The following is a 26,278-nucleotide window of genomic DNA, read 5'->3' as shown; positions in this document are numbered from 1 at the left end:
TCTTCAGCCTCCCCTTTTCTCTCCAACATCCACTCAACCTAAAAACATTGCTAAGACTTTTTCATCTCAACACTTGGGCTCTCACCACACAGGTCACCTCCAATATCCTTGTAGGCAAACCCAGTGGATACTTTCTACCCTTGTTTATCTTACTTCACCTTTTAAGGACATTTAACACTATAGACCACTCTATCCATCTTGAATTAATTCTTCCCTTGCCTTCTGTGATTTCTTTTGCTCCTGTTTTCTCCCTACTCCTATGTCTGCTTTTTCTCAAGCCCCTTTGATAGCTCATCTTCTGTCCATCTCATAAATGTCCATACTTCCCAGGGTTTTATTCCCAGCCCTCTTGCTCTTCATTTTGTCCCTGGACAATTTTGTTCATCTTTGGCTTCAGCCAGTGGTATGTTAGAGCCAGTTCCTAAGAACCAGTTGTGCACATCTCTTCTCAACTTTTTGTTCAGTGACCATCATCTTGGTAGCTTGAAATTGGCCAAGGTGGGAGTATGTATGCCACAGAAATAGGCAAATGGTACAAATCGGGGAGGGGGCGGATTTTTTGTTTTATTTTCTGAGACCTAGTTTAATAGCACACCACTGGCTTCAGCAATGATGTATATGCTGCCAATTCCCAAACCTGTGTCTCACACTTTCTCAGCTCCAGCCATTATTTCCAGCTGATTTCTGGCCAGCTCCTCTTGAATGCCCAAATGGAACTCATTATCTCCCAAACCAGCGCTCTCCTGCACTAGTCCATGCTTTGGCTAACAGCCCCACCATTCTCCTATCATCCTTGCAGAAAGCCAAAACTTCTCTCTCCCTAAACCACCGCATCTAATTGATTGGTATGTGTATGTCTCCACCATATTTCACAAAAGATTTAAGTTAGCTCAACAATATACATAGTAGGGCAGGACAGAATAATTTCTCCCACAGTGTTAGTAAAGGAGGGGATCTGGGCAAAAGAGAAATAAGCACAAGAAAAATAGATGAACTCAGAAGTGAGATAGGTACACAAAACACATGCCATGAAGTCCAGCCAGCTACATCCTGCCAGTTAGTTCAACATCCTGAATTGCTCTGGATTCTTCTTTGCCAGCAAGGCAATATCACAGCCTCCCTATTCACCCTCCCTGCCCCCGGACTTACTGCTTTCCCAGCCTCCCATTCACTTCCCACAATGCTTTCAGAGAAATGATTCTTAAAATCAAATCTGATTCTATCACAAAACCTTTCCCGTCAGCTTAGAAACTTTCAGTAGTTCTCCACTGCCCTTGGAACAAAGTCCAAACACACACCCAGAGGAAACCTCCACCAGAAGATTTTTGGTTCATCCTTTAAGGTTTTTCTCAGTTATCACTCCTCTGTGAAGCCTTCCCTGGCTCCCACAGGCCCTTCTTCCACTGTATAATGTATAATATATATCTATATTGTATAATAATATGACTTGATCAAATATATATACATTTGATTCAATTTACAGTTGTTGAATGCCACTTTATACCATGAATTATATTTAGTATTGAGAATACAGAGTAAGACAGCCCTTGTTTTTTAAGGACCTCTAGTTGAGAAAACATATTTAAGCAAATTATAGAAAGCGTGGTAAGTTCTGCACTGTAGAAGAGAAGCAAGGTACAGAAGTAACAGGGAGGAAGAACAGGAACACTGTCTCATAGCACATATTACGATCTTTTGTGATTATTACTTGTGTTTCCCACTGGAATGGGAGACATGTATATCCCATGCACCACAGTGGGAAGTACAGAGTAGGTGTGCAGTGGTAGGGGTATGTTGGATGGATGGATGGATAGGTGAATGAAAGAAAATTGCAACAACTGCCTAAAATTATTTAGAAGATGATCAACAAATTCCAGTGATCCTTACTCTCTTTGTCATCTGTTACCAACTTTATTTAGAGTTGGGTGAATGGGGGTGTATGAATATGAGAATGTGTGTATCCTTACACTGTAGAGTATAAATCCTTGCCATGGGAACTTCTTTTTGTGGTTCAGCCAGTTTTGAATCTGTTAGCCTTCAGGGAGGAGCTCAGGGTCTAGCCGTTTCAGTCAGCCCTTTGCTAAATACATCCAAGAAGTCTGTCACTTGATGGTTCATTTGCTTTACAGCTTGCCAGAAGCTCAGGCAAAATGTCCCAATGAAAAGATCTGTGTGTTTCTGTGGTCTCTTGCTCAACGGTGAGGGGAGAATCCCCAGGCCTTCATCGCATCACTAAACAATACATCCAGTTAATCTTACTAGAGTAAAACAAAAGTCCCACACCATTCTAAAAGTTAATAGCTCGGTTTCACCCATAGTCTTCTTCCCTCTAATCTCTGAAGGCCTCTGTTCATGCCGACATAAAAATGTCTAGACTCTATAACAGTGTTTTTCAGTCCTGGCTTTAAAAAAAGGGAGAGCAATACCCAGCTCCACCTCCAGAGAGTTACTGACCTGCAGCAGGGCCCAGTCATCAGTATTTTTTGAAAGTGCCCAAGTTGATTTTAATGTTTAACCAGGATTTGACCTACAGTTCAGGCCAGAAAACCTTACCCTTAGCCTGGAATTTACTTCCCATGACTGCCTCCTTCTTATCCTTCAGGTCTCTACCTAAATGTCAGCTTTTCAGTGGGCCTTCCCCATTACCCTGTGGCTCAGAGCATTTACACCATAATCTGAAAATAACTTCTGTATTTATGGATTTTTTTGTTTATTATCTGTCCTTCTTACTGGGTTAGGAACTTCATGAGATATTTATTGGCATCTACTATTAGAAGAGAGTCACAGCTGGCCTTCAGTAGATGTTTTAAGTTGCAGTGCCAAAGACTGCCTACCCTTACCACTTCTTTACAAGAGAAAAACGAAACACCTTTTTATTCACTAAGTAATATACAGTAAGTCCCCTATATACGAACCTTCAAGTTGCGAACTTTCAAAGTTGTGAATGTGCATCTGGTTCCAGCAAGGGACCAGAACCTGTGCCATCACTATCAGACGTGAGTGAAATTGCAGCTTGCCCTTGGTCTCCTATTGCTGACAATCCTTCAACTTTACCATCTCCCACCTCCTCTCCCTCCTCCAGTCAGTAACTCTTCTTGCCTGTTCACTTGATGCCAGCCCCTGTATGCCAGCTGTTGTACTATACTACTGTACTTTTCAAGGTACTATACTGTAAATTAAAAATGTTTTCTTTATTTCTTGTGTTTGTTTTTTATGTATTATTTGTGTGAAAAGTATTATAAACCTATTACAGTACAGTACTATATAGCTGACTGTGTTAGTTGGGTACCTAGGCTAACTTTGTTGGACTTATGAACAAATTGGACTTATGAACGCCTCTTGGAATGGAACTTGTTCTTATGTAGGGGACTTAACTGTATCCTTGTTAAAAATTCAAGCAACACTGATAAAAGAAACTTTTAACCCCCATTTTCCAGGAATAACCATTGTTTATAGTTTAGTGTTTATCATTTAAAGTATTTTACAGTATGTACACAGATAATATACAGGCTGAATAAAACAGAATTGAACACTTTCAAAAATTGAACTCAGTAACTATGATGTATATAAACTTGCAGTTAAAGCTTGGAGTTGCCCTTTGGCAAGACACCTGTAAGGGTAACTTGACGATTTAGTGCAAACTACATTTTCGTAAAAAAACCTAGTTACTGAGTGATAAATTTCTGAAAGTGTTCAGTTGCTTTTGAATCACCCTGTATTTTACACACACGCACACATACACACACACACTTCCTGAAAATGGGTTCTTATTGTACCTACTATTAATGAAGATTATTTTAGAAGTTAGTTCTCCCAAAATTGAGGCTTAGATTTAAATTGTTTTAAGGGGTGATACGTTTGGTAGTACCTTCTCACTTTATCACAGTTGAGCTCTTTGGAAACATACTAGTTCAGGGCTCAGTGAACCATGCAGGCCAAATCTAACCATTCACCTGTGTTTATAAATAACAAGCTATGCTCATTCATTTACCTATTGTCTATAGCTGCTTCTGTGCTGTAACGGTAGAGGCGAGCAGTTGCAACAGAAAACATATAGCCCACAAAATCTAAAATATTTACTATCTGGTTCTTGGGGGGAAAAGTTGGCTGACTTCTGCCCTAGTTGATCAAAAAGATTATACAATCAGTAAGCAATCAGAATAAACCACATGAGCCCAGTGTATAAAAATGTGTTGATGATGGGAGTTCCCTGGCCATCCAGTTGTTGAGACTTCGCCTTCCAATGCAGGGGGTGCAGGTTCGATCCCTGGTCGGGGAGCTGGGATGCCACATACCTTGGAGCCAGAGGACAAAGACATAGGACGGAGGCAATGTTGTGACAAATTCAATAAAGACATTAAAAATGGTCCACATCAAAAAAATCTTAAAAAAAAAAAAAGTGTTGATTGTTCTGGGGTTTTACATTTCTAGCTAAAGAAAGAGTGGACTGTATATGTCTGTTTGCTTTTTTAGCAAGGAAGTCTGCCAGAGCATTCGTGAGCGATAGGATAGGAAAGGAGTGGAGAGGCATGTTCCATCTAGCTGGGTCCCGTCTTCCTGTCAGGCAGGTCGCATATTCTCCCTTTCTATTCTCTCCCTTACCAAGGGGAACAGTACTTGTTACAGAGGTGGCCAGGATTTTCAGAATACCTGTAGGATGGATCCTTTGAATTTCAACCAGTCTGCCCTGTCTTTGCAGCCAAGCTTCATAACATTTGGCTGAACAATTAAAGGGCTGGGTGCTTTGTTGAATGCTGCTAGAGGTTCAATGGGGTGACCCCCTGCCCCAGCCACTCAGCATGCAAGGTAAGGGACCCCGCACAGTGTCAGCTGTGAGGGAAGCACTACAGGGCCTTTGGTTTTCATCTTCACTGGACTTGTCTGTTTTCCCCAATCCCAAGTTTTGTTGGAAATACCCCTCTTTGGAGATGCCATCAAAAATCTTGCAGTGACAGGTCTTTAAATGTTTGCATTGGCCAGCTTGGAAATGGTGCCATGACAGGTGGAAAGCATTATGGCAGGACAGACTTACCAGGAGCCAGCCACCTCCTCTTTGCCTTGGATTGGTCTCTAATGAGTGCCTCCTTTGGACTGGTGGTATGTGAACTCACAAACTGATAGCTCTTGACTAAATCATGTACATACTGGCCCTGCATTTGGTTTCAAGTTAGGGTTACAACATCCATCTTAAATTTGAATTATTTGGAGGCTAGAGTGCCCTTTTTGTACCCATTTTTCTTGTTTGCATCCCTTGTGACTCTTCTTTATTGTTCAAATCATTGCCTCTACAGAAAAATAGGTGTTAATGCATTATATCCCCTAATGAGCATTTGCTTTTACGCTTCTGTGATTTAGACTAGAGTGTCCCTATAACCTCAGTTATGAACACTCACATTTTCTAGAACCACCAGTTCCTACCTGCCACTTTTTTCTGCTTTAACAAGATTTCTACATAGCTACACACTCTTTCAGTAATGCAGTGTGGGGATGGAGGTAGCCAAATATTTGAATGACCTGTACAGCTGAGAATAAATAAAGCTGACTTATACAACTAAATGTTTATCTGCCCATTGTATGGGTGTGATTGGCCTGAATTTTTAATGATGAAATTACAGAACTGGGAGGGACCTTGATGATCATTTACTTGTACAGATGTGGCCTATAGACCTGGAGTGACTTGTCCAAAATGATTAAGCCTAGTCCTTGAGGCCTCAGACCAGATGGCTTAACCTATAGTTATACATCCCCCCCATAAGACTTCCCCTTGGGGACTTCCCTGGTGGTCCAGTGGCTAAGGCTTCACGCTCCCAATGCAAGGGGCCCGGGTTCGATCCCTGGTCAGGGAACTAGATCCCACATGCCGCATGTAAGAGCCCATATGCCACAACTAAGAGTTCGCATGCCACAACTAAAAAAACAGTTCCCGCATGCTGTGAGGAAGATCCCGAACGAGGCAACGAAGATCCCGCGTGCCGCAACTAAGACCCAGCACGGCCAAAAAAATAAATATTTAAAAAAAAAAAGACTTCCCCTTTAAAGCATGACTTAAACAAAAGGAAATGCCAGAAGCTTTAGTTTGGGTTCATATTGCTCTCTGTGATGAGTATGTGTGTGTTCTAAGGCTCTGTCTGCTGTCTGCAAAGCAGACATTCTTGCTAGGTTGCATCAGAGTCCAGGCGGCATGATTGATGCAGAAAGGGCAAAGGAGGGATGACGTAATGGCTCATGCAGCATTTACCTGTGAATTATCTCTAGCTGTGTACTGTTCCGTGTCTGTGTGACTCATGTACTGAGGCACCACCATCCTTGTTACTCAGCACTGTAGCCTCACACTTATCTCACCCTATGTTTCTCTCCTTTTCTTGCCAGATCTGATTAGAAGCACTTTTGTTTTGAGCCCATGTTTATGAAGCCATAAGTGGACTTTGGTACCGATGACCATGTGGAGAAAATAAAAGAATGTTAGAATACGAAAATTATATATTGACTTGGTCAAATCAGCTTGATATCTCTCTCGACTTGGTTCATTAAATACTGACATAGTACTTACTATGTGCACCATAATGTCGATTCTGATAGTTTTCTTCCTTACATGGTTATTTTGTCTCTCAGCTTCAGTTCAACAAATTCACAGCAAACAAACCTATAGCAAGTGCCTACCTGTGTCAGTGACACATGCATACTTTACACTTTTTCTTGTAGACCTCAAAGCAGTTACTACTTGTACCCATTTTAGAGGTGAGGACACTGGCCCAGTTCACCTAACTAATATGTGGTGGAATTGGGATTGGAATCCTGGTTTCTTGGCACTAAGTACAGTACATTTTCCACTACATCACAAATGTCTTTGATTTATGTAATCAAAAAGTTTTTTGCAAGAAAAAAGTCCAGTTCTCTCTAGTTGATATTCTTACTTGATTTAGTATCTGCCTCTGTTCTTTATCCTTGGGATACTAGAAGTCAAGAGAATAGGCCTATGTATATTTATTGAAACAACCACTCAAATTCTTTGGTGGAGTTGTATCGTACAAACACTAGATTTGCATGAATTCAACTACACCTGCTCAGCAAATGAATATAAAAAGAGGAGAAATAATAATTTACATTGTGCAGACAAGTCCACTCAGGTTATAAGTTATAGTCAATGAGTCTATGTGCAGGAGTGAACCTGAAATGTATATTGTTTTTTCTCAGTCCACGTCTGTTCCCATGTTGTCCCTTAGGGTGAGTATCTTGCCATGCTCAGTGTCCTGTTTTGTATAACCTGCACCTCAAATACAAGCCAGCTATTCCAAAGACATAGTAATGTATACCAATGCAGGAAGAGAAACCTGCCTGGGTTGGGCCTACTGAGAGACAGTATGTTGGCTTCCATCATGGGGCCTTCCTAGGGGATTTTCAAGGTAATTTTGACACAACTTGTTTTTTTTTTTTCTTACATATTCTTTAAAAAACCTAAATCCCAAGTAAAATGCAACTCCTCTAGGTTGACATTGGCTTGTGTATAATTAGGCAGAGAATTTTTGTTTAGGTTGAACTGAAACTGTCTTGGGCTCAACAACATTGTACATATTGGTGGCTAAGCATATCTTTCATTTTCTGTGTGTTGTGCTAGGTTGGGAGGATTAATACCAAGCAGATCAGATGCTCTCTATGTCTATAAGAGAATTGTGTTGTCGCTGACACCAAGGGAGGAGAATCAATGGAAGGAAAAGTGTGATGGGGTCACTCAACAGAGTGGTGGAGAGAGAGAGAGGACTAAGAAAACACTACTGAATTTAGCCACTGGTGACCTTTGAGAGAATTCTTGTGATCAAAACCATAAGGTCAGAAGCAAGATACAAGGAGTTAAACATCATCTAATATTAGGTCAGAGTAGTCAGCAGGATATCACGATTCCAAGAATGGCTCAACAGGAAGACAGGGCATGGGGTCACAGAATTGAGGTCTGAGGACAAGGGCTGGGTGACAGTAGTACCTAAAAGGTAGGATTTGGAGGTTAAAAGCAGAAGTACATAGTGTCCTCAAGAAGAATTCTGGCTTCTGAGCTTATCTGAGAGTCCCCCTGTGGTGCTGGTGGGCAAGAGACAGTATCTGAGGGAGTAGAGGCAGGAAGTCATTGGTGTCTATTGACAAACAGGTTCTCATAGCCTCGTACCCATTGCGCATAGATTTCACACAATTGCTTTTCTAAGTAGTTAGGTTCCAGTTTGCTTGCAATTTGGGAAATCAAAGCTGGCTCTGCAAGACTCTCATTGAGTTAGGGAAAAGGGTGCCAGAATGCAGCATACATAACTGGAGAGCCAGTAAAGGTTCAACTCTCATGAATAGAAAACCAACTCATTCATAATACCAAACCTCATCATATTCAAGGAAGTGAAGTTAAAACCAGGGCACCTCCCTTTCTTTCCTGTATTTGTGTAGCTAATAGCACCTTGCATTGTTAAAAGTGAAATCTTGTTGATCATTTTCTTTCTCTCAGATTGCTCACTTTGTATTTTTGACTCACTATTCAGTGTGGACTACAGGAGAATGCTTGACTACTGCCCCTAAGAAATAGGCTCCCTTGGGAAAGTTGAAGCTGGGAGGCTGGGATGCCTCAATTAGGACAGGGTCTCAGTGGGGCCCCTCTACCCCCACTGTATGTGTATAAGAATCCCCTTGGGTGCTTATTAAAAATGTAGATTCCAGGGCCTCACTCTAGACCAACCAAATATAAATCCATGATCAGATGTTGCACAAGAATATGCATATTATTAAGTGCCCCTGAGGATTCTTATGAAGCCTAAAATTTAAGAACCACTGGTCTAGGAAATGTATGTGTGGTATAATAAACCAAATTCTAGAAAAGTAACATTTTAGCAAACAGAATTCTCATTATTCTAAAGTTAAATTTTATTAATATGAAAGTATGCCCAGGCATATTTGTTTTAATGAAAATTTATAAACCTCTTTGAAACTCCTAGGAGAAAAATTTTAATTCAAAGTACATGCAAAATGTTAGCAGTAGTAATAAGTTAAACACACTTGGGTATGAGGAAAAGGAGATTGTTATGAATTCAGAAAGGCTGTATGTTTTGTGAAATTTCTATCATTTCCCAGGAAGGGGAAGAGGTGAAAGGAGGGAAGAACACAGGGAGAAGCTTTCCTTAGCTTTGAAGATCCTAATTCTTTGTTCTTCTTGCCTCCAAAATGCAGCTGCTTCCTACTCACAGCCCTTTTTCCACAGGCCAGCTGTGTTCCATTCATTCCCACCTTCACTACTGCTTTTTCAACCCTGATACACCAGAACTAGAATGGACAATAGTAGAAAAGAAAAAAGCAATTTGATAGGAAATAGAATTGAAGTGTATAGAAAAGAGGGAAGCAAGTTTCCTAGTTTCTAAAAAGACCTAAAATCTTAAACCAGAAAGCCCTTAGCCATAGCTCTTTTGGTAAAACCATTTGGTGTGGTTATAAACTGTGTGGGATGTAGGCGTATTGAGGAAGTGCTAGGGGTAGGGGCAGTAAGAGGCTGCCTCCAATTCCACTGCCCCTATTGAGATAAGCTCAGGAACTAACCCGAACTAATCTCTTGCTCAGCCCTCATCTGTTCTTTGACTCTTATTTAAATTTTGCTTTTGTTGTCTTTGATTGTTACCTTTGTATAACCCATTTCCCTAAATAATCTGTAAATTTCTTCAAGTTATGTACTTCCATTGAGAACATTCATTGGCATACTTCTTTCCTCCTTCCCCATATCATCAACACTACTACCCACAGATTGATCAATTTGAGTCCCTCCTTTCACCCCTTTTCAGGAAGTGATCATCTGTAATTTTCTGCTCTAAAGCCTCCTTTAAAAAAATATTTCTTCTGCACAGTCATGGAATCCATCATTCAAATTCCAGACGTTTTAGTTTTACCCTTTTAATTTTATATTATTAAAACTTAGCTTTGGAACGATGAGAATTCAACTTGTTTATCTTATAACTTCTCTTCCCGTAAGAAAATTCCAACTTGAGATTCACTCAACCCTTAGCATAGTAACTCCTAGAATTTGCTCCTTAAGTGAAGAAATCAAAGCTAAGAGCAAATGTTCCTGACTCTGTTTTGAATCAGATAACCAAATTAATAATTGCAGCATGTCAGCCAAAGTAAGCAAGCATTCTTGATAGGTAGAACCATGATGCATTGTCTTGAGCTATTTGATTACTAAACCACTGCAAGCTCTTGAAATTGAGTTATCTTTTTTTTTAATTTATTTTTTTTAGCTGCATCGGGTCTTAGTTGTGGCACGTGGGATCTTTCGTGTGGTGCATGGGCTCTTTGTTGCAGTGCGCGGGCTTCTCTCTAGTTGTGGCACGCAGGCTCATTAGTTGTGGTGCGTGAGCTTAGTTGCTCCGTGACACGTGGGATCTTAGTTCCCTGACCAGGGATCGAACCAACATCCCCTGCATTGCAAGATGGATTCTTAACCACTGGACCACCAGGGAAGTCCCAAAATTGAGCTATGTCTAATGTGCATTGTGAGAAACAAACCAAAAAACAAATTTGTTTTTAAAGTATTTTTGTCTGGTCTTGTTTTATGTACCCTTTGTCCAGAACCTGAGCATATTCATCTTCATAACTTTTTCAGTATTTACTGGCTTTCTTAGCGCCTTAGCTAGTATTTTTCATATGAGGTTTATACCATCTATGACCTATAATTTTCCCTGACTCGCTATGTTTCTTGTGTCCTTGACATTCATTAGGCTACTGTCAGCTCTCTGTAATGGAAAGAAAAGAAGAAATCACCTATTGTTTTCTGCTCTAAAGGCTTTATTACTTTTCCTATTTTTCTCTTCATGACCATGAGAGTCAATAAGTTGAGTCTCTCAGATTTAACCTCTTTATCTTTTGCTTACGGAGATCAAAATGTCTTATTGCCTGAAATTTTCGTTTGACTAGAAGACCATGTAGAGCAGAGTGATGTGTCCACAAAAAAGTTTTTGCTGGGTTCACTGATCCGTTTTGTATGAAATATCAAATTCTGAAAATTCATGCTTATACATCTCCCACCATAAAAAGATGGTGCAATGAGACAAACCAAATTATGAAGGATGCAAAAGTCCAGTCAGGAGAAACTGATAAGAGATCCATTATACAATGCAGAAAGGAGTTAGGGACAAAATATATTCTCAGTTGGGTAGCTGAGGCACAGTGAGGCCTAGAATTGGCCCAGAATGTATACAGATTTTGCTCTAGTTACAAGGCCAACCTCCAAAGTGCTTTAAATCAGACAAGTGCTTCACTGAGGGAAGCTAGAGTGTTGTATAGGCATAACGGACCTTGTTGCTTTGACTGCCACTGTTATGACTTGTAATATAGGGCTGACAGGAATCATTGGGATAGATGTATTAGTTGTCTGGTGGCAACAGGAAGTTGGCAAGAGGTGGTCACTGGGGGAATAGTGGCAGATATTGGTTGATATCTGTTGGTGAGCAGATTCTCATGGCCTCCCACCTACTGGTTATTACATACCATGGGTTTATTGGCTTTATAAGTAGTTAGGTTCTGATTTTCTTGCAATTTGGGAAACTGAGGCCTCCTTGGGACTTAGGGGTTAGAGTTGATTTTCCTAGCACAACCTTGCCATGGGACCTATATACAGGGCATTGCCCTTCTCATCTGCTAAGTTAGCATAATATTTTCCACCTTCCTAATCTTTGTACTAATATAATTACAATAAATTGCTGCTGCTCTTGGAGATAATCTCTCTTCTCACATCTGGGTTTAAGTCTTTCAGTAAAGCTACTTAAGCAGTGGGGAGGAAAGAGCTTTTCCATAAAGTTAAGGTCTTTCCTGATAAAGGTAACTACTCCACCCCTCCTTCCCAGTTAGATCCCTTGCCAGCAATAGCATAGACTTGAGCTAGTGCCAAATGTTTTAATACCATAAGGACTCACTTGATAAAGTCTGTGCATGGCAAAGGAAAAAACAGTCAAAGTTCCCAAACTAAAAATTTTCCAAGACTTCCGTATGAGATGCAGTTAGGGCACCCTTCATCTAATTGTTACTGTGTGTTTGCCGTAGTCATTAGTACCCTGCAATTCTCATTCTACAGCTCTTCTAGAGATTATAAATTATAGGAAGTGCTAGCCATGTCAAAATGGATACTCTAGCTACAGAGAATTTGGTCTTTAACAAAAAGGCAAAAACAGGGAAAAACTGTGGGATTAATACTGTGATCATTTCAAATAATTACCAAGTCATTATTGGTCTATTAGTCAACAGCATTCAGTGTATTACTTCATTGTTACGTTAATATTTTGCATGTGTTTATTGGCTTTTCTTCCCTTATTGTTATAAACTCTAGATAGGAAAAGCATTATTGTCTTGCTCTGGCCCTTATATTTTGCATGAAGAACCAGCATAGCACGGAAAGTGCCAACACGAAATAGTTGTTGGATAACTGACTAGATGAAGCAAAATGATTTCATAGATCCCTGGATATAGGAGAGATTAATTAATGATCAGTACTTACGAAATACTCAGACAATTCAGAAACCTGGAACACCTACCTATAAATACAAGAAAGAGATCTTTTTCTCTGTTTGACTGACAGTGATTTCCAGATCTCATAGATAATGATAGTTTTAGTCTCAACATCCACCAAACCTTTACCATAGTTGCCAATGAATAATAAAGTTGACTGGTTTATGGTAGACTCAAAAGAAAAATAAAAGATGTGTGGCCATTAAATATTAGAATGTCCCTGAATGGGAATTCAGATTGAATGCAGGTGACTGAATGTAGCAAGGCCTGTTTCAATTTGACCCCTCAAGATTTTGCCTCCTGTTTGAAGAAATTAATGGATTTGAACCAAACCTGCAATATTACTTAATAATATAAGATTTATCTTCAGTTCATTTTATTTTCCTGTTGTCCTGAAACAAAATGATGGCTAATATAAATTCCGACATAATTTCTCTGAGGAAGTTAGAGCTCACAGTAGTGGTAATTATAATGATAGCATTAAAAGCAGGAACAAGATTGCCTGCCCCTGTTAGCAGTGTGAGTAATCAAAGGCATTAATGGACCGTGAAAACTGGAGAGCTGGGGTGACCATGGGTCAGAGCTAACATACATAGGCAAGCACAGTATAGGGGAAACTTTCATCACCTCCACTACACTGAGTCTTTTCTCTTGATAGAGCAAGCTTTTAATTTCCCCTGGTTGTTAATCTGGCACCTTTCATGAACATCAGTGTTCACTTTGGGAAAAAAAAAAAAGCAAACAGCCAAAACATCTAAGTATTAAGGGGGAAGGAAAATCAACAGAGGAAATTACAGTAGCACTTGATACAGTGGCACCTTTTTCTTGAGTCATATGAGGTGAAATTATTTGAAAGTTTGCAGCTTTGGCAGTCTCTCTTTAAGACAGTAACCAGAGGTCTGGGAGAGAAAGTAACATGCATATATGGCCACAGTTTAGCCATGGCCCTTATACGCATATGTGTCCACATTTTCTAAACTGGCCTCTTAAAATATATATGAGAGTCAAGTGATTTGAAAGTAGATACCACTTCCTTTCTTCATTGCTCCCTGTTTGCCATTTCCTTTCTAACATTAATTACCATTTCTGAAGAAATTGGTGTTTCCTGACCTGGGTATAGTTTGTTTGTTTTGGATAGTCCATCAGTTTAAGATACCTGCCATGTCTTTTGAAATCTAGTCTATTGAGTGTTGAATATAATACTAAGTTCTCTAAGTTTCTTCTAACACTCTTGTTTTTAGGTAAGTCATCTGATTGGAGTGACATTTCATTTGATGGAATTTTCCATTTGGTAAAGTATTATTACTATTTTTATCCAGTGATATAAACTTTGGTTTTTGTGATTTCTCAGTTTGTATTTTCCCACAACATTGACCTCCAGAGTATGCTCTGTCTTGAAGACAAAAAATATGAGAGGGAGCCAGAGCCAAAGAGAGACAGAGAGAGAGAGGGAGAGAGAGAGAAGGTCTAGAAAACAAGGGAAATGGCATATAACTAAATATATTTCTCTGTACAAAAAAAAAAAAAAAAACTATTGAAAGAAACCTACCTCTTTATAGCTATTTCCATCAATTTTGCTTATTAGAACTTCAGGAAGTGGAAGAGTTTTTTTTGGTTTTTGTTTTGTTTTGTTTTGAATTTTATTTTATTTATTTTCTATACAGCAGGTTCTTATTAGTTATCTGTTTCATACATATTAGTGTATATATGTCAATCCCAATCTCCCAATTCATCACACCACTACCCACCCCACCACTTCCCCCGCTTGGTGTCCATACGTTTGTTCTCTGCATCTGTGTCTGTATTTCTGCCCTGCAAACCGGTTCATCTGTACCATTTTTCTAGGTTCCACATATATGCGTTAATATACGATATTTGTTTTTCTCTTTCTGACGTACTTCACTCTATATGACAGTCTCTAGATCCATCCATGTCTCAACAAATGACCCAATTTCATTCCTTTTTATGGCTGAGTAATATTCCATTGTATATATGTACCACATCTTCTTTATCCAATCATCTGTCAGTGGACATTTAGGTTGCTTCCATGCCCTGGCTATTGTAAATAGTGCTGCAATGAACATTAGGGTGCATGTGTCTTTTTATATTATGGTTTTCTCTGAGTATATGCCCAGTAGTGGGATTGCTGGGTCATATGGTAGTTCTATTTTTCGTTTTTTAAGGAACCTCCATACTATTCTCCATAGTGGCTGTATCAATTTACATTCCCACCAACAGTGCAAGAGGGTTCCCTTTTCTCCACACCCTCTCCAGCATTTGCTGTTCGTAGATTTTCTGATGATGCCCATTCCAACTGGTGTGAGGTGATACCTCATTGTAGTTTTGCATTTCTCTAATAATTAGTGATGTTGAGCAACTTTTCATGTGCTTCTTGGCCATCTGCATGTTTTCTTTGGAGAAATGTCTATTTAGGTCTTCTGCTCATTTTTGGATTGGGTTGTTTGTTTTTTTAATATTGAACTGCATGAGCTGTTTATGTATTTTGGAGATTAATCCTTTGTCCGTTAATTCATTTGCAGATATTTTCTCCCATTCTGAGGATTGTCTTTTCATCTTGTTTGTAGTTTCCTTTGCTTTGCAAAAGTTTTTACGTTTCATTAGGTCCCATTTGTTTATTTATGTTTTTATTTCCATTTCTCTAGGAGGTGGGTCAAAAAGGATCTTGCTGTGCTTTATGTCACAGAGCATTCTGCCTATGTTTTCCTCTAAGAGTTTTATAGTATCTGGCCTTACATTTAGGTCTCTAATCCATTTTGAGCTTATTTTTGTGTATGGTGTTAGGGAGTATTCTAATTTCATTCTTTTACATGTAGCTGTCCAGTTTTCCCAGCACCACTTATTGAAGAGACTGTCTTTTCTCCATTGTATATCCTTGCCTCCTTTTTCATAGATTAGTTGACCATAGGTGCATGGGTTTATCTCTGGGCTTTCTATACTGTTCCATTGATCTATATTTCTGTTTTTTGTGCCAGTACCATATTGTCTTGATTACTGTAGCTTTGTAGTATAGTCTGAAGTCAGAGACTAATTCCTCCATCTCCATTTTTTTCCCTCAAGAGCGCTTTGGCTATTCAGGGTCTTCTGTGTCTCCATACAAATTTTAAGATTTTTTGTTCTAGTTCTGTAAAAAAATGCCACTGGTAATTTGATAGGGATTGCATTGAATCTGTAGATTGCTTTGGGTAGTATAGTCATTTTCACAATATTGATTCTTCCAATCCAAGAACATGGTATATCGCTCCATCTGTTTGTGTCATCTTTGATTTCTTTTTCATCAGTGTCTTATGCTTTTCTGCATACAGGTCTTTTGTCTCCCTAGGTGGGTTTATTCCTAGGTATTTTATTCTTTTTGTTGCAATGGTAAATGGGAGTGTTTCCTTCATTTCTCTCTCAGATTTTTCGTCATTAGTGTATAGGAATGCAGGAGACTTCTGTGCATTAATTTTGTATCCTGCAACTTTACCAAATTCATTGATTAGCTCTAGTAGTTTTCTGGTGGCGTTTTTAGGATTCTCTGTGTATAGTATCATGTAACCTGCAAACAGTGACAGTTTTACTTCTTCTTTTCCAATTTGTATTCCTTTTATTTCTTTTTCTTCTCTGAGTGCCATGGCTAGGACTTCCAAAACTATGTTGAATAATAGTGGTGAGAGTGAACATCCTTGTCTTGTCCCTGATCTTAGAGGAAATGCTTTCAGTTTTTCCCCATTGAGAATGATGTTTGCTGTGGGTTTGTTATATATGGCCTTTATTATGTTGAGGTAGGTTCCCTCTATGCCCACTTTCTGGAGAGATTTTATCATAAATGGGTGTTGAATTTTGTCAAAAGCTTTTTCTGCATCTATTGAGATGATCATATGGTTTTTATTGTTCAATCTGTTAATATGGTGTATCAGATTGATTGATTTGCATATATTGAAGAATCCTTGCATCCCTGGATAAATCCCACTTGATCATGGTATATAATCCTTTTAATGTGTTGTTGGATTCTGTTTGCTAGTATTTTTTGAGGATTTTTGTATCCATATTCATCATTGATATTGGTCGGTAATTTTCGTTTTTTGTAGTATCTCTGTCTGGTTTTGGTATCAGGGTGTTGGTGGCCTCATAGAATGAGTTTGGGAGTGTTCCTTCCTTTGCAATTTTTGGAAGAGTTTGAGAAGGATGGGTGTTAGCTCTTCTCTAAATGTTTGATAGAATTCACCTGTGAAGCCATCTGGTCCTGGACTTTTGTTTGTTGGAAGATTTTTAATCAGTTTCAGTTTCATTACTTGTGATTGGTCTATTCATATTTTCTCTTTCTTCCTGGTTCAGTCTTGGAAGGTTATACTTTTCTAAGAATTTGTCTATTTCTTCCAGGTTGTCCATTTTATTGGCATAGAGTTGCTTGTAGTAGTCTCTTAGGATGCTTTGTATTTCTGTGGTGTCCGTTGCAACTTCTCCTTTTTCATTTCTAATTTTATTGATTTGAGTCCTCTCCCTCTTTTTCTTGATGAGTCTGGCTAAAGGTTTATCAATCTTGTTTATCATCTCAAAGAACCAGCTTTTAGTTTTATTGACCTTTGCTATTGTTTTCTTTGTTTTTATTTCTGATCTGATCTTTATGATTTCTTTCCTTCTACTAACTTTGGGTTTTGTTTTTTCTTCTTTCTCTTATTGCTTTAGGTGTAAGTTTAGGTTGTTTGAGATTTTTCTTGTTTGTTGAGGTAGGCTTGTATAGCTATAAACTTCCCTCTTAGAACTGCTTTTGCTGCATCCCATAGGTTTTGGATCATCGTGTTTTCATTGTCATTTGTCTCTAGGTATTTTTTTATTTCCTCTTTGGTTTCTTCAGTGATCTCTTGGTTATTTAGTAATGTATTGTTTAGCCTCCATGTGTTTGTGATTTTTACGGTTTTTTTCCTTGTAATTGATTTCTAATCTCATAGCATTGCAGTCGGAAAAGATGCTGGATATGCTTTCAGTTTTCTTAAATTTACCGAGGCTTCATTTGTCACCCAAGATGTGATCTATCCTGGAGAATGTTCTGTGAGCACTTGAGAAGAAAGTGTAATCTGCTGTTTTTGGATGGAATGTCCTATAAATATCAATTAAATCTACCTGGTCTATTTTATCATTTAAAGCTTGTGTTTCCTTATTAATTTTATGTCTGAATCATCTGTCCATTGGTGTAAGTGAGGTGTTAAAGTCCCCCACTATGATTGCGTTACTGTCAATTTCCTCCTTTATAGCTGTTAGCAGTTGCCTTATGTATTGAGGTGCTCCTATGTTGGGTGCATATATATTTATAATTGTTATATCTTCTTCTTGGATTGATCCCTTGATCATTATGTAGTGTCCTTCTTTGTCTCTTGTAACATTCTTTATTTTAAAGTCTATTTTAGCTGATATGAGTATTGCTACTCCAGCTTTCTTTCGTTTTCCATTTGCATGGAGTATCTTTTTCCATCCCCTCACTTTCAGTCTGTGTGTGTCCTTAGGTCTGAAGTGCGTCTCTTCTAGACAGCATATATATGGGTCTTGTTTTTCCATCCATTCAGCAAGCCTGTTGTCTTTTGGTTGGAGCATTTAATCCATTCACGTTTATGGTAATTATTGATATGTATGTTCCTATTACCATTTTCTTAATTGTGATGGGTTTGTTTTTGTAGGTCCTTTTCTTCTCTTGTGTTTCTGTCTTAGAGAAGTTCCTTTAGCATTTGTTGTAGAGCTGGTTTGATGGTACTGAATTCTCTCAGCTTTTGCTTGTCTGTAAAGCTTTTGATTTCTCCATTGAATCTGAATGAGATCCTTGATCCAAGATCTTGATCCAAGAGTAATCTTGGTTGTAGGTTCTTCCCTTTCATCACTTTAAATAAATCATGCCACTCCCTTCTGGCTTGTAGAGTTTCTGTTGAGAAATCAGCTGTTAACCTTATGGGAGTTCCCTTGTATGTTATTTGTCATTTTCCCCTTGTTGCTTTCAGTAATTTTTCTTTGTCTTTAATTTTTGTCAATTTGATTATTATGTGTCTCGGCATGTTTCTCCTTGGGTTTATCCTGCCTAGGACTCTCTGCGCTTTCTGGACTTGGGTGGCTATTTCCTTTCCCATGTTAAGAAGTTTTTGACGATAATCTCTTCAAATATTTTCTCGGTTCCTTTCTCTCTCTCTTCTCCTTCAGGGACCCCTATAATGCAAATGTTGTTGCATTTAATGTTGTCCCAGAGGTCTCTTAGGCTGTCTTCATTTCTTTTCATTCTTTTTTCTTTATTCTGTTCCACGGCAGTGAGTTCCACCATTCTGTCTTCCAGGTCACTTATCCGTTCTTCTGACTCAGTTATTCTGCTACTGATTCCTTCTAGTGTATTTTTCATTTCAGTTATTGTATTGTTCATATCTGTTTGTTTTTTCTTTAGTTCTTCTAGGTGTTTGTTCTTTAATTCTTCTAGGTCTTTGTTAAACATTTCTTGCACCTTGTCGATCTTTGCCTCCATTCTTTTTCCGAGGTCCTAGATCATCTTCACTATTATTATTCTGAATTCTTTTTCTGGAAGGTTGCCTATCTCTGCTCATTTAGTTGTTTTTCTGAGGTTTTATCTTGTTCCTTCATCTGGTACATAGTCCTCTGCCTTTTCATTTTGTCTGTCTTTCTGTGAATGTGGTTTTCCTTCCATAGGCTGCAGAATTGTAGTTCTTCTTGCTTCTGCTGTCTGCCCTCTGGTAGGGAAGAGTTATTATATTTAGTTGTTTTTAGAAAGGATTGGGCTTACTTCAGAAACTCCAACCAAGTTTAGAGCAGTGGCTTCCTGATGTATTTGGTGAAAATCTGACATTCCTCAAAATGTTGATCGACAATACATCTTGAGAAAAGAGTTCTGTATCATCAGAGAGCTTTTCTTTTGAATCAGTGTTTTAAGACTTCAGAATTTGTTCATTTTAAGAGATAGTTTTTAAATAGAAGAAACAAAATATATAAATTTAGAAGTATAAAACCAGGAGTCTGTGGCACAGAGATGGTACCAGAGCTTATAGTCCATAATAATAGAAGATTGAAGCCTCCAAAAGTGAGCATAATGATAGGGACAAAGGGGCCTGTCATAATATCAAATGACTTCTCCTTGATGTTCTGGATCTTTTCACTCATAAGAAGGATGTCTGTATTTGGTACACCTTCTGCAAAGGTAGGTGGGTCATGAATCCTAGCAGTTCTTTTTCCCTTGGGGGAAGGTTTTTCTTTCTGTAGAACTAGGTACATGTTGATCTATTGAATAACAAACAACCAGAGCCTAAAAACCCCATTCCCAGCATTATGGCTTTCCCAGTGCTTCTCGACGGAGAATTTTTTGTATGTTTTCTTGTAAAGATTAACTTGATAAAAAGATAGAACTTTAAATACCCGGAGAACTAGTTGGGTGCCATATTCCTTTCACTCTACTGGTCTATTATTTCTTCCCTCTCCTCAGTTTTAATTTTTTAACCTTAATATCTGGTGATTAGTAGTTATAAATCCTTTTGAGACCATGGAACATTGGCATATATTGTTGCTGATTGAGAGAAGTCACAATCCTTTGATACTGGATAAAACAGCGAAAGGATGACATTGACATTCTATTTTAAAAGTTTAGTGGCCAAAGCAAAGTTCCTTCTAGATCAGAAGGCTACCCCATCTCTACCCAGGGATAGGTCTCACCCCACAGATCCCAGAGCACGTAGGGTGATGACCATTTATGCTCTGCAAAGCACCATGTTTTGGTTGAATGAATGGATGGATACATATATATTTACATTAGACTTTTAAATGCAAGTTTGAATATTTTAATATTGGAGTTTTTTTTTTTAATGAAGAGAACTTTCCATTTTAGTCACAGCTACCTTATGTTTGGTAACATATGATATTGTGTAGATGCTTTCTCATACAGAGATTCTGATTATTCCCATACCAATAATCATTCACCTAAATTAGATTTCTTTTGAAAACCTTCGTGAGGGGAATGGTAGATGGGGAGCAGGAATGAACAGTATCCTTTAACTCAAAGTATTCAAAAAACAATTTAAAAAAACCAAAATATTGGTTGATTCTATACTGAGTTGGATTTTTAACACCTTCATCTGTTTTCCATATTCCAAAAGGATAAAATATCTAAAAATTCTTTCTGGTCCTTTTATTAGAAAGGAGATTGGTAGAATTACTCTCTTGTCAACCATACACAAGGTCTGCTAGGTATGATTTGTATAAAAATAAATTAATTTCAATGCTGTTTTCCCTTTTTGTTTCCTGAGAATTTCTAGTTTCTCATTAATGACATCAAAAGCCCAAAACTAAACAAAATATTCTTTGTATCTCCAAAGAAACTGGTCATCCAGAGAAAATTCCAGAATTCTAGTATAGTATCTTGTAACTTTAGAGAAAATCAGAAGGCTTTGAACGAATATGTCACTCAATAATAGGTAGGAGCATCTGGAGATAAGAATCCTTCCTAATTCTGTGAAGACTGGGAGAAGTTCTGATGCTTAAGGAGTAATTCAGATTCCCCACCCAATGCCAAATCTCTTTACTCAGTTCAGTTTCAGCTCAGCTAAACTGCCATCACAAAAGGCAGACACATGTGGCTGATATTTACAAAATGAGTTGCTATCAAGACTAAGACACCAGTGGTAAATTGATTTCTGTATCCACTAAGCATATTCTGACAGCAGTCCTATTTCAAGGTCAATACATTTTATTAAAGTATAGAAAATATTTAAAATTAAATTTAATAGAAAATGGAATGACCATATTCTTTTTGTTTCTTTTCTAAAATTAGCTCTTTCTAAACAGTTGAAAAAATATTTTTAAAATATTCTCAATGTCAAGTTCATTGCTTCTAGAATTCTCATGGTCCTTGAAACTGAATGCTGAGATTATTGAAGTAAAAATTGCTACAGCTATGACTGACATTACAGAAGAGAAATTGGGTCTTAAATGCCCTGTGCCTCAGTGTTCCCATCTATTTGCCTTGACTGGGCTGAAGCCCCATGAATTTAGGGACTGTCTGCTTTTGCTCATTTTGTACCTATGACCATTGTCATACTGCCAGGTACACAGTAGTCACTCACGAAGTATCTGATAAATGAGGGGAGGTGCCATAAATGTAAAATAATCTCAACCACATTGAGAGACCTTTAAATATATATATATATTATTTTAACTGGTTTAGATGAAAATTTTTTCTAAAATATTTCCATTTATTTGCCTTAAAAGAACATATGCTAACCATATTTAAACTTTTTTTGATGACTCAAGGTCATCATTCAGTTTACTTCTTTTCAGCATGTGTTTATTTAGCACCTCCTGTGTGTGATGGTCCTCTCAGGCTCTTTTGGATACATAGGTCTTTTTACCACTGTACTATACGGCTTCTGATTGCTGTGTTTTGGGGCTACGGGGCCAGCTTTTTGTAGCTCTCTGATTTCCTGGCTGTGAAGACTGGCAGACTCCTGTGAGGGTACCTCTCTGAACCTTCTTCCCTAATGTGATACTTCTAATCTGTGAGTGTGAAGCTAAAATAATTCATGCACGTATGCATATAAATTAAGAGCACACTGAGAGGCTCTTTAATATGTAAAGTCCATGAAATTTGTAGACTGTGGCTGCCCAAGGCTCCATTTTATCCTTTTACTTATTTCTTGAATCTCTTGAGTTGTTCTACGTGAAATGTTGCTCTAAATTTATGAAGCACACATTTCCTTTATTCCCTTTCTTAACAGTGCTTCTAGGAACAGATTCAGGTTTTACAACACCTCGATCTTTGTTATCCAATGACCAAGTGAGAATTAGTTGTGTCTAAAACATTAATCTGAGTGTCCTCATCTAATTATAGTCCACAGCTTCCTTATGAACCATTTCATATTTACCTGAGATTTGGTTTAATTTTAAGCTACAGTGGAGACCTTTAAATGAATTTGTATTCATTTTTCAAATTCACAGTTTGTGAGTGTGTATGTGTGTGTGTGTGTGTGTGTGTATTCTTAAAGACTTATAGGAGGAGAGACAAATTAGAGGCAGGGGATTAACAGATACAGACTACTGTATATAAAATAGATAAGCAACAAGGATATACTTTATAGCACAAGGAATTATAACTATTATCTTATAATAACTTATAATGGAGTATAATATACAAAAATACTGAATTACTATGCTGTACACCTGAAATGAACATAATATTATAAATCAAATATACTTTAATTTTTAAAATAGGCTTCTATAGCAAGTTCATTTTGATATTCTCCTTTGTCAAAATGATGTGTCCTGAAAATGTCTATCATTAAAAAGCAGTATTTACAAAATATTTAAAAATTTTTATGGCTCTGATTACCAGTTAAGCTGAAAATGAAGCAAGTGCAACTAAGAGAAGAAGAGAAGAACAACTAAGTCTGTACATTATACAGAGCTGAAACAACTAACATGTTAGATCAGCAAAAGGTTTCTGAGGCTCTGATATAGATAGGAGCAGTAAAGCTAGATGAGGTTTTAACATATGTTAATCATACCTGTACTGCAGTTATCGCTCCCGTTATTAGTAACTGTTAGCTCATCTCATTCCTTCAGCACCTTTTTATCCTCTTTAACCCTCTGTCCTCTTTATGTGCTCAGATCTACCTGGCACCCACCTTACCATATGAGAGCAAGAAGCACCATAGTAACCAAAGAATGAAATTCCTCCGTATGTACTTTGTGTTACCAGCAACGTGTATACTAAGATCTTTTCTGAAGAGTTAGTTAATAAAGAAACCTGAGAAATATTGGATTATCTGCCATTTAAAGTTAATTTGTGGTATTTTGGTCTACTTAAAGATGAAAAGTTTTTTCTCTAAAATTATTTCTAGATTTAAGTGTAACGTTTGACTATCTTTCCATCCCTTTTTTATTTAAAAGTCTTCTCTTTTTAAATGATATAAAGGTAAGCTGATGAGTGTTTGTGTAAGAGCGTCATTTACATTCTGTAGGAGTATAATCTTTCTTTCAAGCTGTTATCGCAACATTAAAGAGTAAGAGAATTTTCATCATATTGTCATCTGACTTTATGGCTTATTTTCATTTATTTATTTATTTTTTTATTCACTTGGAATTTATGGGTGAATTCCAGAAAGCTACAGTGGTTTTTTTTTCAGTTAGAGGAAGCAGCTAGTATGAGATTAAGGGCAGGGGGAATGTGGCCCAAGGAAACTGGCTTGAAATGTCTATGTATTATGTGCAATTTTACTTTCTGAGTAATATCTTTGATTCAGTAATCACCCTGGGTAATAGCCATACAAGTTTTCTTATTTCCTGGAAAGCCTTACTATAATCGAGAACTTTGCTAGCATATCATGTACCTTGTAATTTTATTTTCTAAAATTATGTGGCTTTGATGTCTTCATTTCCCCATGCAACCTTTTAAAAACCGTGTATCTTCATTTATTTTATTTGCTCTTAGACCTTCTTTTCTATTTCAGATAACTCTTTGCAATTCACTTTGCTATTCTTCAAGTAAATCATTTGCAGATCTTCTAAAAGCTGGATTATCTCACTTACGGTCCAGTACTGTGGCTTCTTGGTAGAAGACAAGTTTGTAGCCAGAAGCTGTAAGTTCAAAATCTGTACAAGTTTACACTAGAAAGCCAGAATATTTTCTCCTTAGTCCCTGAATTTCCAAAGGAAGTTAGATGCCATCAGCAGAGAAACGGAATTGATTTATTAAGTTCTGGGTATTTTGAAGGCCTGAGATAGAGTACGTGAGGCCCAACATTTTGGCCATTCTTTTTTTGAGAGCTGCAGATGGGGTGGTATCTTTTGCCAAAGCCTAAAACACATAAAGGTATACTTAGAAGGAAGGAACCTCTCACCCGACTCCCACCAAAAGGAACATCAGGTTAAAAATGAATAGTAACTGATAACATTTTTTTTCACATAGTTTTAAAGTGTTTTAAACATGTTTACTTTTAATGATTTAATTTAAAACTTACCAAGCCACTAAACATGTTGCTATTTACTTTCTAAGAGATATTTTATTAGAAGGTAGTGAATAATTTAGGGTTTTATTTGTGTCAGTATGCTCTACTTTTCAAGGCCTGTTGATTACCTAGACCTCAGATCCCAATGCAGAATTCCCCAGCCCACTTCTCTCACCTAGAGCTTGAGAACGCAGTCATCCCTTTGCCACGGCTTTTCTAGGAATCGAACAAAACTGTTAAAAGTACTTGAGTTTCTGGTGACACACCCTGGAGTTCTCCTTATACATAGTAAGTTCATTCTTCTTTTGGAGTTTCTAAGAAGTAAGACTTAATGTTTTTATACCCTCAACTGTATCCCTCTTGGTTCATTTTTTCCTTCCAAGTTAGGCATCTTTACCACCTTTACTTCAAGAAGTAAGCTAATGGAGCACAGGATTAGGCAAGAAGCTTCAAGAGAAAAGGAACCTTTTCCAAATTTCAGGACTACCTCACTGCAGAGAAAATTCTTATAACATTTTGTTTTATTTGGAGAATCTAAGTATTAGAGAGAACAAAGAGGCAGGAGAGGAGTTATCTTGAGCTCTTTGAAACAAGATCTGCATTATGACCCCATTTTAGAAAGGGCTGGCAGTCCATAAAGCAATGCTTTGGACAAATTAGTATATTTTATATCAGGTATCTTTGGTTTGTGTTTTTAAAATCTCAGAACAGACATGAACATAATTCTATAGAAACAATGATTTGCAAGTTAAAGAAAAAGTTTCTGATATTTTATAAAACTCTTATCTTTTCATGCAGCATGTGGGATCTTAGTTCCCTGACCAGGGATCGAACCCGTGCCCCCTGCATTGGGAGCGTGGAATCTTAACCACTGGACCGCCAGGAAGTGCCCAAAACTCTTATCTTTTTTTTTTTAATAAATTTATTTATTTATTTTGGCTGCATTGGGTTTTTTGAGGGGGGCTTTTTGGGTTTTTTTTACATTTTTTTTAGAGTATAATTGCTTTACAATGGTGTGTTAGTTTCTGCTTTATAACAAAGTGAATCAGTTATACATATATATATATCCCCATATCTCTTCCCTCTTGCATCTCCCTCCATCCCACCCTCCCTATCCCACCCTTCTAGCTGGTCACAAAGCACTGAGCTGATCTCCCTGTGCTATGCGACTGCTTCCCATTAGCTATCTATTTTACATATGGTAGTGTATATATGTTCATATATACACTACCACTCTCTCACTTTGTCCCAGCTTACCCTTCCCCCTCCCCATGTCCTCAAGTCTATTCTCTAGTAGGTCTGCGTCTTTATTCCCATCCTGCCCCTAGGTTCTTCGTGACCTTTTTTTTTTTTTTTTTTTTAGATGTGTTAGCATACGGTATTTGTTTTTCTCTTTGTGACTTACTTCACTCTGTATGACAGACTCTAGGTCCATCCACCTCACTACAAATAGCTCAATTTCATTTCTTTTTATCGCTGAGTAATATTCCATTGTATATATGTGCCACATCTTCTTTATCCATTCATCTGTTGATGGACACTTAGGTTGCTTCCATGTCCTGGCTATTGTAAATAGAGCTGCAATGAACATTGTGGTACATGACTCTCTTTGAATTATGGTTTTCTCAGGGTATATGCCCAGTAGCGGGATTGCTGGATCATATGGTAGTTCTATTTTTAGCTTTTTAAGGACCTCCATACTGTTCTCTATAGTGGCTGTATCAATTTACATTCCCACCAACAGTGTATGAGGGTTCCCTTTTCTCTACACCCTCTCCAGCATT

General features: G+C 37.9%; 2 protein-coding genes across 8 annotated transcripts in view; one reads left to right on the top strand and one right to left on the bottom strand.

Annotated features, from left to right (window-relative positions):
* The window catches only part of CMSS1 (cms1 ribosomal small subunit homolog), a 392,074-nt gene that overhangs the window by 195,505 nt on the left and 170,291 nt on the right, over positions 1 to 26,278 (top strand). The window contains exon 2 of one of the 5 annotated variants that reach the window (XM_082460555.1): positions 13,758 to 13,807. The exons of the other annotated variants lie outside the window; for them this stretch is intronic. The gene's annotated coding sequence lies outside the window, so the exon portion shown is untranslated. The remainder of the gene's footprint in view (positions 1 to 13,757; positions 13,808 to 26,278) is intronic. 5 annotated transcript variants of the gene reach the window in all.
* The window catches only part of FILIP1L (filamin A interacting protein 1 like), a 304,455-nt gene that overhangs the window by 188,252 nt on the left and 89,925 nt on the right, over positions 1 to 26,278 (bottom strand). The gene's annotated exons all lie outside the window — the stretch shown is intronic.

The sequence above is a fragment of the Balaenoptera physalus genome (genome assembly GCF_965194825.1).
Source record: "Balaenoptera physalus genome assembly, chromosome: 4".
Taxonomy (NCBI): Eukaryota; Metazoa; Chordata; class Mammalia; order Artiodactyla; family Balaenopteridae; genus Balaenoptera; species Balaenoptera physalus.
The sequence above is the reverse complement of the archived record's forward strand: the minus strand, read 5'-3'. Positions and strand labels throughout refer to the sequence as shown.